The 12971-nt window shown below is 32.9% G+C and overlaps 1 protein-coding gene and 1 pseudogene across 1 annotated transcript in view; one reads left to right on the forward strand and one right to left on the reverse strand.

Annotated features, from left to right (window-relative positions):
• Positions 1–12971, reverse strand: part of ZFPM2 (zinc finger protein, FOG family member 2) — a 420267-nt gene that overhangs the window by 403005 nt on the left and 4291 nt on the right. The window lies entirely within an intron of this gene.
• On the forward strand, positions 3285–3403 carry LOC112483593 (annotated as a pseudogene).

A 12971-nucleotide genomic window follows, 5' to 3' on the forward strand; every position in this document is an offset into this window, starting at 1 on the left:
ATATATGTGTGATGAACATATTATATTTTACTACCAATATATTCTATAAAGCATTTCCCATTGATGCTTGAAATATTTTTTTCCTCAAGAAGAAAACTTTAAAAATTATTTTAGGGTTGTCTGAGCAAAAAGCTTCAATTATTTAGACTATTCGACAAGATCAACCTTTTTACTTCAATTAGGAACAGTATTTACAAAAATAAAATACTTTATTTAAATATTCATCAATTAAAATATGCAAACCAAAGTCCTTTAAACATATTTTAGATACCTGGAGACATTTGCCACTACAAGAGAACAATTATTTTCCTGGATTTTTACCTCGAAAAATGCCAATGAGAAAGAAAAGTATTTTACTAGTGTATGCCTGGTATTATTTTAAGCTCTTTGCATGTATTAATCAATTTAATCCTCACAGTAGCCCTTGTAGAGGTTTCTTTAATAACCGTTTTTTAACAGATGAAGGAAACCGAGTCACAGATTAAGTAACTTGCTCAAGGATACACAAAAAGGAAGTGTCAGAGCTGAACTGGAACCCTAGTATAAATAAGACTCCAAAGTTCTGGAACAGTATGCCATACCCCTCTCTCAAGAGTGATTGTATACATCAATCCCCTTCTAAGTAAAGAGGCTGATACATGGCTTTTTGCCACACATCTACTCAAGTACCATCCCACAGGCAGCCACTGCATTTCATGTGTTGAAGTTAATATGTAAGTTTACCTACGTGCCCATTTTCAAGTAGATAGCTTGAAAAGCTACTTGCTGGAATATTCAGTCCACCCAGTTCCACAGGGTGGCTAAGAAGAAGCAGGATATTATTTGATCTGGATACATTGCATGTAGCATGGCATGTAATTCTGAAAATGAGTCCTAGTAACATGGATAATTCTCATGACTTCTCACCCTAGAAACAGGTCTTCCTAGAAATGTTATATAGTCTTCTGGGCAGAGGTATTTTTAACCAGATCATCTTCAATAACTTCTTCGACCAGCCCTTGATCTAAGTCTATTTTTAGTACCAACCACTAACTTTATCATCATGAAAACCACTTGTGGCTTTTCAACACTTGACAGCTGGGACATCGGCCACATGGAAGCAGCGGGGCTAGACCCACTTTGGGTTTGTTTTCCTTTTACTTCTCTGGATCCTTAGGAATAGAATTCCTGATGAAAAAAATCTCAAGATGCGAAATCAAACTTCTTTTTCCAAACGAGTTCTCTTTTTACACAAAGCCACTGCTCACTGCCACGGATTAGATGGATTTACCTCCATGTGACTACGTAGCTCAGTAGCACCCCTTGTCAAAGTGAGAATGTAAAATACAAAAACACAAATCAAATCTTCTACCGCACCTAGGTACTCAGAATCCCTGCATGAACTGCATGAAACTGACCTTTTGGTCATATGTGCTACCAAAGCTGAAAATATTAAAAGACAAACTTAGCAAGATGTTACCTTTTCTAAGGCTTTAGTTTCCTTCCAATTAAAGAAACAAATATTTCATTTATTTTCAGGTTATAATTTCTCTCAATTCCATATGTGGTTTCTATCCTAACTTTATGCCCACTTCTTCAAAATTATTTGACAAAAATTCAACATAGTTTATTTTCTTTTCCACATTGTAATAAATGCCAAAGAAAATTTATGGTGGCATTTATGAATTAAGACCTTCATGTTTTGTTTTGTTTTTTTCAGAGTCTCCTTCTTAAACCCCACTGATACTCTAAGCTTTAGCCTATACCATGTACAGGTTCATCTTCTGCTTCTGCTACTGCTGCTGCTGCTGCTTCCCACAAAAACACATGAGATAGTTTGGAAGATTTTCAAAAATACATAATCATTAATAAGGTGCAAAAAAGAGCAACATATTTGGCCTGGAACCAATTAAAAATATTTATGCATGCAATAATCTGGAGAAAAATAGCAGGCATCTTAAATCACTGAGAAGGTAAAACACTGAATATGGGTGAATGATGACCTATTTCAGGAAGATCAGGACAAAATTTCTGAACTTAGAAAAACAACATCATGAAGATAAACTTTTTTTTTTTTTTAAATAATAGGGCCTATAATAGTACATTAAATTTTAAATAGATCTTTTATCTAAAACCAAACTATCATACACTTTTAATCTGATTTTAATAATGTAGCCATGACCTATGCTGAGAATAGAGAAGTACTAAAAGGCAATGTATTTTTTTTTTCTCTCTCTCTCTATGCTATCTCCTCTAAAGTAAAAGAGCTCAATCTTCACTTGAGTGTTCACTTTTGGTATAGTCTCACATTAGGTTTAAGAAGGACAATAGAAAAAAATATCAACATGGCTATTCTCTTTGACAGTAATATCTGAATTAGATAGATAATGAAATAGTTTATCAATTTTTTCCACCTCCTATCTTTTCTTCCCAAACCCCAACAGAAGGTGAGCAATTTAAAACTTAATTAGAATAGCAATATATACTTGACTATTTTCTACCCCCTGCTACAGTATTATTGTTAGTAACAGCACTGATAGTGGTATGGAAATAAGGAAACCTATGCCCTGCTCCAACTCCCACTCCTAATTCCCAGAGAAGAGCATCCTCAATAATTTTTTCAAACATTTTTCATGAAAAAAAAAATAAACATATATGTATCGATTCATTCTTTCATCTTTTTAAATGCAAGTAGGGAGATGTCATACTGAAATGCTTTTTTTTTTACTTTATAAGTCTTTGAGATATTTTCATTTCAGGATGGACACATCTGCATTATTCTTTATAACATGAATTACACTGAGAATTGTACCATAATTTTATTTAACCCATTCCTATTAGTGGACATTTAGATAACTTCTATTTTTTTGCTATTATAAACCATACTAGAATGAGTACACACATAAGAGTTTCTATGGGATATGTAGAATTGCTGAGTCAAAAGGCATACTGGTAGTTTAATTGCTATAAAATGCCAAGTTGTCTATCAAAGAGGCTGCAAGATTTGACAATCCCAGTTAAAATGACTCTGCCTACTTGATGCTGAACATTTATCCTCCCCTATTTTCAGTTATAAAACTAGGCTAATGCGTTTGAATGAATGGTAAGCTATTACCAAAGACAATCTCATGAGTTAAGCACAGTTTCAATTAAAAAGATACTGAAACTGGTCTGTTCACTTATTTTTGCATACATTGTCTCGCCTCAATAAAATATTCATACTAAACTACTGAAAACATTGAGCGATTGTTTTATCCATGAACTACAATTGTGTTATTAAATTGACATCTAAAAGTTAGAGAGTAGTCTACGACCATGCTACCCTGAACAAGCCTGATCCCATCTGATCTCAGAAGCTAAGCAGAGTTGGGCCTGGTTAGTACTTGGATGGGAGACCATCTAAGAAGACCAGGTGCTGCAGAAGTAAAAATAAAAAAATAAGGGACCGTAAGCTGACAAGGCCCTTGCAATCTTTGAGGTCAACCAAGGGTTGTCTCACCTAAAAAATAAAAAATAAAAAATAAATAAAAGAGAGTAGTACATAGTCTAAGGTTGAATGAGAGATAATAATTGTTAAATTTAACAAAATGAAAGTTGACTAAAACCCATTGTCAGCTCACAAGCTTCTTGTCCTCTCCTATTACTCAATTATAATTTGGTAAAGCCATCTAATTATTAAACAAATTCAAAACACACTAATCAAGCTCTAGTTTTTCAAAAATCTGCAATGAATGGATGAGTTCAAGTTCCTTAACTTGGCACACAAAGCTCTTTAAAATTCTGATCCCAAATCATCTCTCAAGCTCCATTCTGTGACTCTTTTCCACGTGTTTTCAACTTTGATCACAACTACTCACTGGACCTTGAAAAAGCCATGTTCTTTATTGCCATTTTGCTCTCGGCCAAAGATGATCATGCCAAGATGCAATTCCCTCTTGTCCTGAATAGATCTCCTACTCATCCTTCAAAAAAAACCTAGCTTAAGTAAAACCTCATGCAAGAGGCTTATCCCAACTCACCAAAGCATCTTTGTGCCCACATGATGTTATACCTCCATCTATTATGAATATATCATAATGTACAGTAATTATGCCTTTCTCCTTCACAATCTAATGTGCCACCTGAGGGTAGAGACCATAGTTTGTTCGTTTTCGTATTCTTACCTCCCTACGGCTTAACATGGGAAATGTAATTGGTACTTACTATACGCCTGTTTAATGACTTTTGAATAAAGAAATAGGAGTTCATTTAATTTGAATTTAAGGCATGAGGATAACTTTTTTTCTTGGGTGGAAAATTGTAAAACCACCTTTGTTAAAAGATATACCACAAGAAATGATGTCCATTTTTAAAAATTGTTCATTCATTCATTGAGCTAATATTCTTTGAGTGTTTACTATATGCCAGGTACTCTTCTCGCAACTGGAAATACAGAAGTCAACAAGGCCAGGTCCTACCTGTTGGGCTTAGAGTCTAGTGAGAAATCATTTAACAAACAGGTAGATATACTAACAAATACATAAAGATAATATCAGAAAAATGTCACTAAAGTGAAAATAAAATAGGATAATGGGCTAGCGTGCAAATTGAGGCATGTAAGGGGACAGAAAACTCTAAATAGGGGGCTAAGGGAAGCTTTTCTGAAGAGTTGGCAGGTGACACGAGAAGTGAATGATAAGAAGTTAGCAATAGCTAGGAAATCTAGGGAAATGACATTACAGGAAGAAGAGCAGCTTGGCATGTTCAAGAAACAAAAAGAAGGTAAGAGTGAAATTTAGTGAATGTGGTGGTTTATGGGGGCCAACCTGGGTAGGGATTGAGAAGGGAAGTGGCACAACATGATGGTATAATTGATGATCATATCAGAAGGGACGGCAAGAACAGATCACAGAGGATGCTGTAGGCCATGATGAAAAAGTTATTAATTGTGAGGAACACCTACTGGACGATTTAAAACAGAAGGCATTAAGTTTTGCTTTTATGTTTTTGAAAAAAATAATTTGGCAAATAAAAATAAAACTATTCCTATTTTATATCGTAATGTTTTAAATGAAACAAGTGATCGTATAGATGCCTACACAGAAAGTTTTTTTAGAGTGGTCTTGAAGTTTTGATAGGAGTGAGGCCCACTGAATATCTCATGAAAACCTATTCCTAGAAAAATCCTTGAATGCATAAAATGGCTGGATACTCTAAAACTCTTCAAAGCCTAAGAATCTCAGGCTAAAAATTCTTGATTTGTTAATAGTTAATGAAGTTTTCTTTCTTAGGATAATAAGAACAACGTACAATCAACATCTGTTTCACCTTTTGTAATACCTAAAAGATCATTTCTTCAATATAAAGAATACTGGTATTAGCCAGTGTAGAAAAAAAAAAAAATCCCTAAAGATCCTTCTTAGTAATATCCCATATCCGAACCCTACTGTTCCACTTCCTTCAAAATGTAAACTTCCCAAACAAGAGTCAAAAAAAAAAACATCAAAGTGACTGTTAGACTAATCATCCAGCCACTCCATCTCAAACTCATACTCTTCCTTAAATAAAATTTCCAGAGCCATAGAACTAATCAAGAAATTACAGTTTAGCTGACCAAATAGTTGATTGTTATTTTTCACTTATAGGGACTGTTGTTCTTAATTTTTTTGTGTGATGTGACATCTTTTTCATTTGTCAACTCTAATTTTCCTCAATGTATAGATATTTTTCAAATGCAGCTTACCCATATGCAAAAAAAAAAAAAAAGCAGTTCAAAACCATGTAGAATAACAGAAACAAAGAAACAAGAAAGAAATAGTAAAGGCACAAAGGGGTTGAAAAGGAAGTATTAAACAATTTATAGTATTGTGTCTGTGCATGTGCGTGTGTCTACACAGAAAAGCAAGCTAATAAACTTTAGAGAGCTGCTCATGGATACTCAGAAAAACCTCAAAACACTATCAAAGTAATTTGTATTTGACAACTGTTACACCACCTTAAAATGAAACATCATTTTTACTGAATAACTGAGAAATATATCACAGACTTAGACAGCAACTGTGCAAGAGAAATCCATATGTGTTCTCTTTTCCCTGATACCACAAAAGTGTTGGCCATTATTAGCTGCCACAAGTAAATGGTACTACTAGTCTCCCGTTAGTAACGTGACCATCAGAGCAGGATCAGCAAAGTGCCTCTTTTGCCTGAAAGATCTTTTCTGCAAAAGTTTTTCTCATCTTACCTATAAAGATTCCTTCTTATTCCTGAAATAAATTAGACAGACAGACAGACAGAGAGTTTTGTTCCATATAAATGCATGTGGAAAAACTAGGTCGTTTTCTTATGGCACCTTTCTTGGAAATATTATTAATCACCGCTGAAATGACCATCAGCCCCCTTCTCTGATCACTTATTACGAGCACCACTTCAGGTTTTGGAGCAAGTGCTTTCATACAGTATTCTACTTATACTATCAGCAATGCAGCACCTTGCAGAATTCATCTTGCTGATATTAAGCCTATAGCATTAGCTGAGACCCAACTATCCTTTGGATCCTTAAAACTCAGAGAAAAGCAAAACATCCCAAAGGATTTCCAAAGAATATCAAACTTTCCTAATCTAAATTCAAATTCAAGCTGTCTCCATTCCAATACTGTAACAATCGTACTAACTTTCATTGCTAACCCTGGAGAATATTTTATTGTAAAACTAGCTATTCTGGATTTCTTTCTCCCTTTCTTTCTCTTCCAGTCTCTCCTTTCTTTCCTTTCTTCTTTCCCCGCTTCCTTCCATCCCTCCCTCTTTCTCTTTCTTTCCATTTTCCTTCCTGTTCTTCTTCTAAGAATATTTATCCTATTATGTTCAAACTCAAAAGTCATCTACAATGTTGTCCTGTAGTAACATATAAACTATCTAACTCAAATATTTTTAAGATGATTTTAATATGTGTCAAAAATTTGGTATTTTCCATGATTAAAATACAAAGAAACATTCTGATAATCATATCACCAGCAAGGTTAAAGGTCATCAAATTGCATCACGATCATTCACTAACCACAGACCTTAAAAAATGAAATTCTCTCATCGTGCCAACCAAGGCGTTCCTAAATTCAGACATAGCTGAACTATGTACTAGAATATTTTTTCACCTAAGCTTCTCATAATCTATAATACTCAAATACCTGGATGTAAAACTTTATATCAATTTATTTCACAATTTTCCCCCTCAAGAAATCTATATTCCTCCATAAAAAGTAATTTTCAATACTAAGCTTAGCCAGATTATATGTTATGATTCTTTTTTACCTCACAAGATTATAATAAGATATGTGAAAAACATTATAAATTGCAAAGTATCACATAAAATATTACATAACTATTAAATAAGCATATGCCCTTTCCCCTTGTGACATAAATGATGTAAAAGCATTAAAAAAAAAAAACACAGGAAGGTAGTCACAGATTTGTTTGTAGACTGAATCTTCATGCCTTTATGACTATCAAATGTTAGGGCCTGGACCTAAAAGAGAAAGAATGAAATATTAATAATGTCCCACCTTATGGGAGCTCGGCATTACTTGACACTACACAGAAACTGACCTTTTTGTCCTTCAGGCTTGCCTACCAGGCCCCATCTTCTATCGCAAAAGCCAAATCATCTGATCCCAAACTAACTGTCAACTGCCTGTGATGGTGGGGAAGCCAGACATCAATCAATCAGGTTTTATCAGACGCTCTCTTCGGTTCTCTGTTGTGCTCATCTTATCATCTGACCCAGTTGTAGCCCTGACTTCAGAAGCTTAAGCAACTTGATGACAAAATATGCGCCTGTTTGTCCAAGATGCACATTGTTAAGAAGTGGGGTGATATTTTTAGCAGCTACCTAATATATTTGCAAATGAACTCTTGAATATTTCAGATTTAGACAAGCCCCATGTTGGTCAGTCTCCCCTGCAGACTGAGTCTGCTCTTGGCTGTGGGAGTTTTTAGGTACGAGCCACATGTCAATGGAAAATGTGGTTATTTATGTCAATGTAGGCAGAAAGGTTATCAAAATGAGAATTTTAGGATGTTACTTCAAGAAGAGAAAGAAGTTCTAATTGATAAATGCGCACGATACAAATTCAGACAGTTTTATCCCAAATGAAGAAAAATAACAGAAATTAAAACGCTTTCTATCTTTTCATATTGACTAGAGTCTTGGAAAAAAAAAATTTAAACCATCAGCGCTGTTGGCGAATCCATGTTAGCTGGTCCATTGCTCTACTGAGGAGTATACAGAATATAGTCCTCTACATGAACTAATGAGGTGAGACAACTGTGACATGGATTATGAATTTGAATTTTTTTAATTCAAAGTAAATATATGTTACATAACTTTTACACAAAAGTGAGATGAGCAAATACACACATATTTTGTGGATATAAGTACTCTCTGTTAACATAAATGGCTGTGTACTTGCTTAACTTAGTCTTCTTTTTTTGCCAGGAGCAATTACTTAAATTTTTAGATTTTCCTTAAAATCAAAACAACTTTCATGATAAATATAAGATTTCCATTAATAGGCAATGTTGTCCATATGCTATCCATCTCTTATTAAAATCTTCACTTAACTGTATTATGAAAGACTTCTGAAAGCAGCATAAAATTTATCCACAGAATTTATTCACATAAATACATATTTAATCATATAAGTATGGGCTATAAAATACCACAAAGTATTACAGATATTTTGACATGAATGAAAGTGCATGCCGTGCAAATTAATTTGTACACAATGAGAAACTAGAAAAATAATTTGCTCTTCTTTCTAAAAGATTCCCACTGAATTCACAGGGTTTTATAAAAAAATGCGTTTGAACTTCTCAGCATACACAATAAGCAAGACGTCTCTGAATACGTGGCACTTCACAGTTTGGAGTCACTAGACATGGGAAACTAAATAAGCTTCTACTTGTGACATGAAAAATTTTTTTTCTTTTATATTTTTAAAAATTCATTTAAATTTTTTTAATATCAAATATACTAAAATTAATCTAAGACACAAACTTTTATCATTAAATTATAAATAATCAGATCTTTGAATTGAACTGTCTGATAATCTTTAAAACCACTCTTTCGAATTAGGTAATCTAAATGCAGTAAGCAAGAGAGAAATGGACAACAGCGAGTATATTTATTATTTGCTATTATTATTATTATTTTTAAAACCACTTAATAGTATATGATTGTTAGCAACTTTTTGCATTAACTTAGAGGAATTTGGCCCTCAATGGAATTTGAAAACTTACCAACTCGCTATCTTTAATTTCTAATCCCCAGTTTATTGTAGGCTCAGAGCAATTTCAGAATATACAACAGAGGCAATTTCAAGTCCTTCTTAAAGAGTATACTATCGTTTAATATTTCAAAGGAACAACTAATAAAATTTAAAGTTCTAGGCCATTAAGGACAAATATTTGTCTTTAACTCTAGATTGTGTAATTAATTCTTCGTTCTACTCATGTTTAAAGACTTTTGCAAATTTTGTAATAAATAAAAGAATTTTAGAGATTAGGGCTGAAAAATCTATGTCGAATAACTAGCTTAAAAGCAATCTTATATATGCAGACATTATATAGATGTCTACTGGTTGAAAATTCTCTTTTATTGTCTCAATAAGAGATGCTCACCAAAGTTTTCCAAATGTAGATTAGAGAAACTCATATCTTCAAAAAAATTTATCTAAGAAGGAAATCAACTGAAAAATAACATTAAATATATATTTAATAAATATCCATTTAGAGATAATTTTTAGATGCATTTTAAATTTTTTAAAAAATTCTAGATTGACTTTTTAATGGCCTGCAGAAAAGCTACATATTACAACTTTTGTATAGGCTATTAAAATCATATATATTTGTAGTAGCCTATATATAAGCTATTATATCATATACATATACATATGTATGTGATAGTTGTTTATGATAAACCCGACATACAAAAAGCCAAACCATGTACAAGGAAACATCAGACTAACACCATTCAATAACTTCTAGCAATTCAAAAGAGTGTACTTTCACAAATAAATAAAACTAAGCTGTCAGTGGCAGATGTCCAGATCAAATGGAGGTCTATTCAATACTAAATATTATACTAGTGCCTCTAATGAACATATTCCTTGTTTTACACCAGTGAGGTATTACAGGAATATTAAATAATAAATAGCATTGCCTTGCAGACTATAAAAAGAGGTGACTTTCAGCTATTACATGGACAATGCCTGGAATGAATAGTAATTATATAGCATTGGTTATAGTTATCAGGCACTCGACATTCATTTTGTATCCAAAATCATGAGATATATATACAGTTTCCCCACACACAAACATGTTAAGTTTATTTATTGCCCACAACCCGAAGAGTAGAGTATTTCAGGCACTATTTCTAAATCCAGTTTTTACTCTTTAGCATAACTTTTAAAAAGAATAAAATGAATTTCCAATGGTCTGATTTAGAAAAAAGAATGTTCATTTTAAGTGATCACTATATCTTAGGAATAGTAATAAAATAGCATGTCTTTTATTTCCCGGCTTCAGCAAGTTATGATCTTTTATCATCTTTGCAAACAGTCTTCAAAGATATCTATCTTTTTAGGGTATTGTTTTAGGATTTTGCATATGAGCAATGAATATTTGTTAATATTAAAATATTCCCATAAATACTTCTTCCTTGAACCTGAATATCTACAGCAAAACTCTATCCTCAGACATGGGACTAATTATCTCACACCCATCCTGAAGCAAAGCTGGTCCTCAAAAGTACTTTTTTAAAAACGGTTGCTATTATAATAATAGACCAGAAAAGAAGGGATAAAAGAGAAAAAAACAATAGCTCTTATTTTAACATCTGAAATTTTAACCAAAACAAATTCTACCTAGTAATTATCATATATTCATTTTTAGAAGTATTCGTCAAAAGTATAAATTACTAAGGCTTTAAATAATCCTGACTAAACAATTCTTCTCTACCTTTTCATCATCTCAAAAAGACAGTCTGACAGTAATGTTATGACACCCTCTCAGACAAGCCTCTCGGCATTAATATTTAAATCTTACCTATCCCCTGTGATTGGAATTCAGCCTCTATTCACAAACAAAAACTAAATCAATGTTCTTAGAGTTCAAACTAGATCCCTAAACAGTTTGCCACTCTCTATGCACAGATAAGATAAACTTTCTTTGACCCAAGAGATGAAGTTGCCATGACGATCAGAGAGTCCACTTTCTATATTGATATTTTGCTGATGTAACAACAAATAGAACCAGATCCTAGTGCCGATAATGGTGATTAATTAATACTAATATTGATCTCTACAAGCAAGAGACAAGGCTATTAACTTGAAGCCTGAAAAGTCAATTGTTACCTGTGGCAGAGATACTAGCAGCTGATTTGGAAGCATAATAAACAAATGTGCTATCTTTATGCTAATACCTTTAAAGAGATAGTTCTTTCTAGAACACCAAATATTGCCATGTCTGAGCTTATTAATTTAATTGCCTTTCGGTTTTTAAAAATGTAACCTTATTGAATGATACATACTTACCCCTTTATCTATGGTGGAAACATTTTCTGGTGTCTGAAATAACAGGACTTCTGCTGCTATTCATTTGGTGAGGGGATGAACTGATAATTTTGCACAGTGGCAGGCGTGGACTTAGACAGGGTTTCAAAAATACCTTCAGTGTTCTGAAATGTCGTACTAGTCCTTCGGAATTAGGCAAGTAGCAAAAACTCCAAGGGAACATGATTTGGAGGATAGGGCTCCAAAGTTACCATATTGCATTAAAAAAGGAAAGTATTCTTAAAAAGTATATTTTATCCCCAGATAAACCTAATTTTAGGTTCTTCACACAATTCAGCCAAACATCAAAAAACTTCCTCTAAATAGTATCACTTTATTTAAAAAATGAATACATGTCATTTTGAAAGAAAGTTCATTTAGGAAGGTGCTTTCTTGAAATGTAAAAATGAAGACTGTAGAATAAGTAAAATTAGTTTATTCATTTAATACCTTTTAAGCAAAAGCTACATATCGAAAAGTGAGGAAGTGATTAAAACGAAAGTGGTAAGTCCATTCTTGATTTGCACTGGTTATCGGGAAAAGCTAAAATATCAATATTTGAAATCCAAACATCTAGTCCCAAACATCTCAATACAGCAAACATATTAGCTATACTAGCTTCTATCTGTTCTCTCAAAACTTTATCCAGTGATAATAATTAATAGCAAAATGAGTTAATTAGAGTTTCTTTCTTTTTTTCATGTGAAGGAAGACCTAATTAGTCCTTAAATAGCCCTCAAACAGTAGAAATAACATGGATGAGAGGCCTTGAATCACTCATGAACAGGGGAAGTGAGTTATCTTAACTATAACACAAAGTTAAATAACTTAATTCACACTACTATGTAGGCAGAACATAAATACAGATATAAACTAGACAATTGATATAGTCAATGAATATCTTGATACACACAGTTACCCAGAAATAAATTGATGTATAAATCGTTGCATTAACCCTTAAATATATAATGAATTTTAAATTAGTAGAATGTAAAACTCAGAAGCAAATCATCTAATTACACTGTTTTCTTTTACAACTTAATAGCACCAACAAGTATTATTTGACAAGTCATATCAGATTTTCTATGCATATATTTAAATAGATCAGGAAATAAAATTTTAATTTATAAAGACTTCTTGGTAATCTTTTGATGTATAAAATGAACACTGATCTCTTATGTGAAATTCAGAGATGCTTACACTCCCTGTAATTGAACCAATACAATTACATTATTCCTAAGGTATCGAATTACAATTTATAAAAAAGCTCAAACTTCTTTGTCCATGTAAAATATAATGTGACATCAGATATTAAACCTCATAGTTTTTCTTACTCCATAATTTTACAAATGAACAGCTCTGGATCATTACCAGCAGTGGAAAACATAAGAGCTGCCCTTTTAATTCCAA

The sequence above is a fragment of the Pteropus alecto genome, unplaced genomic scaffold (assembly GCF_000325575.1).
Source record: "Pteropus alecto unplaced genomic scaffold, ASM32557v1 scaffold164, whole genome shotgun sequence".
Classification (NCBI taxonomy): domain Eukaryota; kingdom Metazoa; phylum Chordata; class Mammalia; order Chiroptera; family Pteropodidae; genus Pteropus; species Pteropus alecto.